A 9,867-nucleotide genomic window follows, 5' to 3' on the forward strand; every position below is an offset into this window, starting at 1 on the left:
ACTCTTCTCACATCACCCATCTTCCATTCTCACAACATACTTATATCATTACAAAAGCATCAACAATTATCAAAACATATGCATCGTAAACCAAACCACATAATAACATAGTTTTCTTCACAGCATTCAGCACACCCACTCGGCAGCGAAAACAACATTGAAACCCTCACCAACAGCTCGAGAAGGGTCCAAAACCCCAAAACGACCTAAAGAATGTCCAAAAATGATGTCCAGAACCCCACATTTGAAGTTTCCAACAACTTCGTTATTGTCAGACAACTCATACCAGACGATCTACCAGACGCTTACCACCAGACAACTCCTCATCAGATGACCTACCAGATGATTACCACCAGACAACTCCTTACCTGATGATCTACAGACACTTACCACCAGACGATCCATGAGACGCTTACCCCCAAATAACTCATTACCAGACGCTTTGTCAAACGCTTATGTCAAACGCTTATCACCAGACGACTCCTTACCAGACAACTCCTTACCACCAGATTTTTAGTACAATAAAGGCCAACTAAGTCCTAAATGATCCCAAGACAATTCCCAAATCTATAGACTTTCCTCAAAACCATGATCTTAGAATTTTACTGGTCAAAACCCTCATTTTATGCCAAAACTCACCCTTCTTCTAATTTATTCCAAATTGAAGTTCTTCCAAAATACATCAACTTAGATTCACTAAATCTACATTCACAAATTCATCAATAAATAACTTTTCACATCAACAAACTAACTACATACCAACATGCATAAGTTTTCAATTTAGTACACCACCCTTTTTAAGCACCCAACATACTAAATTTCACAATTTAATTAAAGTTCACAAATCAATCATCATATCATCATACAAACATCAAATATCACATGCATACCAAATTCAAACCAAATAAACAAGCTTCCCTTACCTAATTGACACTCTGCGATTCTAAGAACTTTAAAATTCCTCATACAACTCCAAGATCTCTGTTTGCTCTCTATAGCTGAAATCAATCGGCTAGAAATAAAAATCTTGCCTCAAGGAACCCTCAGGCAGTCTCTGATCTTTCAATAGATGAGTAGGAAGTCATAATTTCTAGATAGAAGAGAGAGGAAATTTTAAGGCTTAATAGCACTGATGGTCCCAATTTTTGTCAATTTTCTTCAAAATGACCTCATTTTTTTTAAATGTTCAATGTAGTCCTAAAGGTCGTAATTTGTGTTCAATTTAGTTCTTTTATGCAAACGCCGTTTAAATCATTAACGACCAAATGTCCAGTTGTGCAATCAATGACACATCACTCTTAACACATCATCATCATCTCCTATCTCTAGAAACCCTAATTCCCCCCTACACAGAAACCCTAGCCACCACCTAACTCTAATCGCCACCGTAACGCTCACGGTCAGCCACCATCTTTGCACCTCCATCATCAGACATTTCGAAACCCTAACCAGATGGTCGTGCCGTTGTTCGAAACGCTCCGTCAAAAGCATCGCGAAACCGAATCGCGAGTTCGTCACACCTTTGAGCAACGTCGTGAAGCTTCTTCATTCTCCATCAGCCACCACCAACATAAAACACAGAAGATCAAAACCCACAAAACCAAAAATCTCCTTCAAACCAGAAGCGCGATTCGCGCCACAATGGTGAAGAGCCACCAACATCATCATCAACCTTTCACGAGCAAAACCCAAATCGCAGAAACACAAACCCAAATAGCACCAGCGCCTCTCCACAAGCTTCTACATCGTGCCTTCTTCATTCACCTGCAGGATAAAAACCTAGAAGCAAACCAACTATCACGAAGTTCACCATAGTCGCCGTGAAGGAGAAACCCTATTCTCGCGTAACGACAGTGGAGCAAGCTTTTCCCTAATCTGCATATGCAAATCTGAAACCCTAATTTTTGAGTGAAAAAAGGGGTTGCCACATGTCAAGCTCTCATTGGCGTGACCATCCCCAGTCAATTCTGGTCTTAGTCACGTTAGCCAGTAAATGCCATGTAATTAACTGATTGGTGATATGTCGTAAACGATTTAAACGGCGTTTGCAAAAACGACTAAATTGAACACAAATTACGACATTTATGACTACATTGAACATTTAAAAAAATGAGATCATTTTGAATAAAGTTGACAAAAATTGGGACTATCAGTGCTATTAAGTCAAATTTTAAAGAATGAAGTTTTAAAAAGATAAAGCTTCTTGGATAGTGAAACTTCTTATTAGAAAATTATATTTATTCGGTTGATATTTTTTGAAATAAAATAATAAAGTATTATTATTTAAAACACTTTACCACATCTTATACTCGATTTTTAAGAGTCTTATATTTACACATTCAAATAAAGTTGTTTAAACAAACATTTTTATTTTTAAAGATACTTATAAATATATATTTGATCTATTAAAATTTAATATGTAGAATTTGTAACATTCCAATATCCCACATTGGATAATTCATAATTTATATATTGTAACATTACATTTACGGTAACATCCCGTAATCTCACACTTAAAAATTCACAGTTGATATATTTTAAACTCAGATTTCAACTATAAACTCCTAAATATAACTTGAATTCTTCTAACTTATTCTTCGATCTCTTTCTTCCTTGGTATTGTTTCAGACGACATTCCTTCATCTGCTCCCGTATAACGAATTATACGATCATCGCACATACCCAAACAAAACAAACACAAACAAGTAGGGTGAGCTAACATGCAACAAATCATTTATAAAACATATATAATTACCTTGATATAAACATCATATAATAATTATGTTCGACACTCTCATACCACAATTCCTATTAGACACTCGTCTCACAATACCCAATAGACACCACAATACCCAATAGACACTCATCCGGATGATAAGTTGATGAGCGGTCACGGGAGGTTATGCACTTGTAATGACTTCTACTTCTTCTTTTTTTTTTCTTTCTCTCTTTTTTTTTTTTATATACAAATACACTTTCAAAATACTTCATACCATTCACAAGGTTAATCCCCTCACTATGTCCAAAACCGGCACATAGACCAGGACCTCCTGCTCCTCTCACCACATAATTCATCCCTCTCTACTTGAGAATAGATGATTATTAGAGTATCAGGATAACCTCCAACTACGGGACCCTCAACATCAACATATACACAAATACCATAACATTTACTTAATCTCTCCACAAGACTCATACCATACTAATATTCCTCAACTCACATTATACCCCTACAAAATCTCCCCATACTACTCATAACATGTTCAGATGCATAAATTCAAATGCAGTATAATAAAATACAATTATCGCATAAATCACAATTATAATTCATAATTTCATATCTACCACAATAACATGAATTAATCAAACATTTTCATTCCAACAACATATATTGCATAATAATTTAACAGTACAAAATCTGTTCAATAGGATTTAAGTTAAAAACTTGTCGAGTAGACTTCCAGGAAAGAGAGGTGCGTCACAATGGACAACTTAAGTACCAAATCTTTCCTTAGCCAAAGCGTTCCTCAACTAATTTTTAACAAATTTCTTATTTACAGATTTAAAACAACAGCATATAATATTAACACCGAAATTTAATATAGATATCAAAAAATAGAAATTAAGCAATATTAAGATCCCTGAGAAGATACGAAATTAATATCTCTAAATCTGTAACTCCGATTTCAAATCTGATTGGTCACAATAATTCACTATTTGTTATAAACTACATATTAAAATTTCAGGTTGATCCAACGGTTAACTAGATAGATATTGAGGTTTTACCGAGGTAACTCAAGTGCAGAATTTTAAGTGGTTTTCGGTTATACTCAAAATGCGAAACTAATTTCCCTAATCACAGACAATTAATTACAAATCTGAACGGTCAAAATGACTTAATATGTCTTATGAATTACATACTAAATTTTGGGCTCAATCTAACGGTAGATGAAATATATATGAAATTTGTACCATGATAGCTTAAGAACAACAATACAGTGTTCATCCGATTGTTTCACACTTTCGAAATTTCTTTCTCTAAACATAGACCTTCAATTACAAATCCGATCGGTCAAATTGTATTAATATGTCCTAAGAATCATATATCAAATTTTGAGGTTGATCTAACGGTTAAATAGGTCAAAATCTATATTTTTACCGAGACAACTTAGTAACAGAACTATAGGGTGACTAATTTACTCAAACTTGCAGTATTTATTTCTCCAAGTACAGACTTCTATTTTCAAATCCGAACAGTCAAAGTTTAGTAATAGGTCTTAGGATTCACATACTAAAATTTTAGCTAAATCCAACGGTGAAAACAATTAATAGAAAATTTTCACAACAGTAACTCGAAAATAAGAAATTATAATAATGAAAACTAAATTTATATAAGTGAATAGATAACTACCATTACCAAAATTTTAACATACTCATAACTCATATTCATTATCATAACATGGATAAAAAAATCATAAACAAGAAGGATTAGCTCCCCTACCTCTATTCCAGACTTAATCTCCTGCTCCGAATTTGTTTCCCCGAAACCCTTCAGAACCTCTACTCTTCTTGCAACTAAAAATTTCTCCCTAACTCTTTCTTCTCTATTTCTCAAGCTCTCACTTGATTCCTCTTTTCTTGGTGCAAAATACCCTTCCCTCCCATGGCTATTTATAGTAAAAAAAATTTACTATTCATTAATATTTTAATATTATTTATTATTTTAATATTATTTAAAAATAATATTTCAATCATTTTCTCACCAAATCTGATCCTAATTTCTACCTACTACTTTCTTCCATGCTAAGGAATCTTAAATGCTGAAAATTTATTTTTACTATTTACTTTTTACTATTTACTATTTACTTTTTACTATTCCATTTAAAAAATTTTACTAAATAAGTTACCAAAAATTTGAACCTCTCCTTCTAAAATTACTATAATTTTATATCCAAAATTTACAATTTTCTATCCATTAAAATTATTATTACTAATAAAATACTAAAATTTACTACTATAAATATATATATATATATATATATATATATATAATTTTTTTTTTATGGGTCTTACATTCTCCCCAACACAAAAAATTTTCGTCCTCGAAAATTCAAAAATTGGACATAAAAATAAAGTTATGATTATTCCACCTTATCTCCTAGTTTCCTTGTAAATTCATTTACTCTACTTATTTTGTGCATCAAATTTCTAGCACGTCAAATTTGAAATATATTCATGAAAAATTAAAATCATAAACCTTCAAAACACCTTTACTTGACACTTTTAGCCCTATGAAAACCACCATTAAACATACCTCAATTATAATGGGTTTCCCGAGATCAAAACCATATCCCAAGGATATTTAGTGTTAACCAAATCTCAAATTTTTATATTATGCGAACTAAAAGTAAGTATAAACAAGTTCACTCACACACATCACTGGATAGAGATCAAGGTGCGACATATAAATCTTTACCCATCCTTTACATCGCCATTGAGGTTTGAATACTACCATATAACTATACCTGATGAAATTGCTCCAATCACAATCTACAACTTCTTAATTATTCCGAATTCCCTAATCACATTAGTATTGCAACCCTCCTTTTTATCCATTTCCAAACTCTTCTTCTTCCTTATCTTGCCATGTTCATAATAATGTCAATTCAACCTACACTACCTCCACTAACTATAATAAATTTTACAACCATAAATCATGACATTTTAATCCTATTAAAATACCAAATATTTGTATAAGTCGAAAGCCAAAATTTTCGTACCTGGATTTTCTCCACTACTCCTCATACCAAAATCATATATTCTCAAATCTTATCTCTAATACATTTACTAAAAAAAAAAATCTAACCATCTCCTTTTAATAATCTATTTAGCTTAGAATCCTTCCAATACTTCATTCTTCTCTAAAGACCTCGTGTTCTCTTAACTTATAGATTTCTCCTCCTATTAAACTTTCTCATCTACTCTTCTTTGTCTAATATTTGATTTATTCTTAATCTACTTCAGTATTCCTATCCCTTTTTATTTTAAACTTTATCTTTAATTCTTCCACCATTTCTTTCTTCAGATTCCAATCATCACTAATACATCAATCCATGTTACCAATCTCACACAATGCCACTCTGTTTCTCATCAATACTTCCTTCTCTTCTGACTTCTAACGTTACTGATATACTAAACCAAACTGATTTCTCAAATCTTGCCACATTCATGCTTATCCAAAGCTTTTCTTAATCTAGCCTTTGAACTCAACTCCTTTTTGTGAAACGTAAGATATCTCATCTATTAATTTTGTTCTAGAAACTTCTAAAAATTTACTTCTAAACACCAACATCTTCACTCATCCTTTGAAACTTAAACTCTAGTATTATATCTCCCTATCAAGGCTTTAACTAATTCTAATATATTTCCTCAAACCCTCAGAATTAAGAAAGGAAAATCATCTATGGTAAAAGTCATGGTAGTTAGACACAATACTCTACTATCTAGATTTAGAGGAAATGGTAAATTATACCATTTAGACTCAATTCTTCACAGAGAAGACACGGAAGACCCACAACACAGAGGTCATCCTAAGGACGAACTGCTCTGATACCATTAATGTAACATTCCAATATCCCACATTGGATAATTCATAATTTATATATTGTAACATTACATTTACGGTAACATCCCGTAATCTCACACTTAAAAATTCACAGTTGATATATTTTAAACTCAGATTTCAACTATAAACTCCTAAATATAACTTGAATTCTTCTAACTTATTCTTCGATCTCTTTCTTCCTTGGTATTGTTTCAGACGACATTCCTTCATCTGCTCCCGTATAACGAATTATACGATCATCGCACATACCCAAACAAAACAAACACAAACAAGTAGGGTGAGCTAACATGCAACAAATCATTTATAAAACATATATAATTACCTTGATATAAACATCATATAATAATTATGTTCGACACTCTCATACCACAATTCCTATTAGACACTCGTCTCACAATACCCAATAGACACCACAATACCCAATAGACACTCATCCGGATGATAAGTTGATGAGCGGTCACGGGAGGTTATGCACTTGTAATGACTTCTACTTCTTCTTTTTTTTTTCTTTCTCTCTTTTTTTTTTTTATATACAAATACACTTTCAAAATACTTCATACCATTCACAAGGTTAATCCCCTCACTATGTCCAAAACCGGCACATAGACCAGGACCTCCTGCTCCTCTCACCACATAATTCATCCCTCTCTACTTGAGAATAGATGATTATTAGAGTATCAGGATAACCTCCAACTACGGGACCCTCAACATCAACATATACACAAATACCATAACATTTACTTAATCTCTCCACAAGACTCATACCATACTAATATTCCTCAACTCACATTATACCCCTACAAAATCTCCCCATACTACTCATAACATGTTCAGATGCATAAATTCAAATGCAGTATAATAAAATACAATTATCGCATAAATCACAATTATAATTCATAATTTCATATCTACCACAATAACATGAATTAATCAAACATTTTCATTCCAACAACATATATTGCATAATAATTTAACAGTACAAAATCTGTTCAATAGGATTTAAGTTAAAAACTTGTCGAGTAGACTTCCAGGAAAGAGAGGTGCGTCACAATGGACAACTTAAGTACCAAATCTTTCCTTAGCCAAAGCGTTCCTCAACTAATTTTTAACAAATTTCTTATTTACAGATTTAAAACAACAGCATATAATATTAACACCGAAATTTAATATAGATATCAAAAAATAGAAATTAAGCAATATTAAGATCCCTGAGAAGATACGAAATTAATATCTCTAAATCTGTAACTCCGATTTCAAATCTGATTGGTCACAATAATTCACTATTTGTTATAAACTACATATTAAAATTTCAGGTTGATCCAACGGTTAACTAGATAGATATTGAGGTTTTACCGAGGTAACTCAAGTGCAGAATTTTAAGTGGTTTTCGGTTATACTCAAAATGCGAAACTAATTTCCCTAATCACAGACAATTAATTACAAATCTGAACGGTCAAAATGACTTAATATGTCTTATGAATTACATACTAAATTTTGGGCTCAATCTAACGGTAGATGAAATATATATGAAATTTGTACCATGATAGCTTAAGAACAACAATACAGTGTTCATCCGATTGTTTCACACTTTCGAAATTTCTTTCTCTAAACATAGACCTTCAATTACAAATCCGATCGGTCAAATTGTATTAATATGTCCTAAGAATCATATATCAAATTTTGAGGTTGATCTAACGGTTAAATAGGTCAAAATCTATATTTTTACCGAGACAACTTAGTAACAGAACTATAGGGTGACTAATTTACTCAAACTTGCAGTATTTATTTCTCCAAGTACAGACTTCTATTTTCAAATCCGAACAGTCAAAGTTTAGTAATAGGTCTTAGGATTCACATACTAAAATTTTAGCTAAATCCAACGGTGAAAACAATTAATAGAAAATTTTCACAACAGTAACTCGAAAATAAGAAATTATAATAATGAAAACTAAATTTATATAAGTGAATAGATAACTACCATTACCAAAATTTTAACATACTCATAACTCATATTCATTATCATAACATGGATAAAAAAATCATAAACAAGAAGGATTAGCTCCCCTACCTCTATTCCAGACTTAATCTCCTGCTCCGAATTTGTTTCCCCGAAACCCTTCAGAACCTCTACTCTTCTTGCAACTAAAAATTTCTCCCTAACTCTTTCTTCTCTATTTCTCAAGCTCTCACTTGATTCCTCTTTTCTTGGTGCAAAATACCCTTCCCTCCCATGGCTATTTATAGTAAAAAAAATTTACTATTCATTAATATTTTAATATTATTTATTATTTTAATATTATTTAAAAATAATATTTCAATCATTTTCTCACCAAATCTGATCCTAATTTCTACCTACTACTTTCTTCCATGCTAAGGAATCTTAAATGCTGAAAATTTATTTTTACTATTTACTTTTTACTATTTACTATTTACTTTTTACTATTCCATTTAAAAAATTTTACTAAATAAGTTACCAAAAATTTGAACCTCTCCTTCTAAAATTACTATAATTTTATATCCAAAATTTACAATTTTCTATCCATTAAAATTATTATTACTAATAAAATACTAAAATTTACTACTATAAATATATATATATATATATATATATATATAATTTTTTTTTTTATGGGTCTTACAGAATTATATTGAAAATTCTAAAAATTAATTCGTGAGATAATATTGATGTATATGTCTCCACTTTTATCCTGTGAATGTATACAAAATATAAAATGAATATTTTTATAATTTTATTATAAGTAGGTAGTTATTGAATTTAAAACAATAAAATTATTTACATTAATAAAAATAAAGTTGACAATGAAATGTGTGCATCAAAATAATGATTATAAATAATTATAAAAATGAATTCCCAAGGAGTTTGAATATAATTAACCGGTGTTAATAGCAACTTCCTTCACTTATCTTTTTGTCGAGTCTTGGGCTTTTTGTCATGTCTTTTCTTTATCACGATGTTGGATATTGAGCCACTCTTCCAAAGCCTTGCACATTTTCAATACGGCAACTCACATAATGATAAAAATTAACAAGAAAAAAATATATAGTGCAACAAGATGAATAAAGAAAGTTTGAGATAAAAAAATGGAACTTTGTATTTCTAAAGTTTGAAATAGTACCATATACTATACTCTCTAGATGTAACACAAATAACAAATACTTTAGGTTAATTATGTGTAAAATCTTCAACTAAGGTTGAAAATGAGTTAATAAGATCCAACTCG

This window comes from Vigna umbellata, chromosome 5, assembly GCF_029865625.1.
Source record: "Vigna umbellata cultivar VRB3 chromosome 5, Vumbellata_1.0, whole genome shotgun sequence".
Classification (NCBI taxonomy): Eukaryota; Viridiplantae; Streptophyta; class Magnoliopsida; order Fabales; family Fabaceae; genus Vigna; species Vigna umbellata.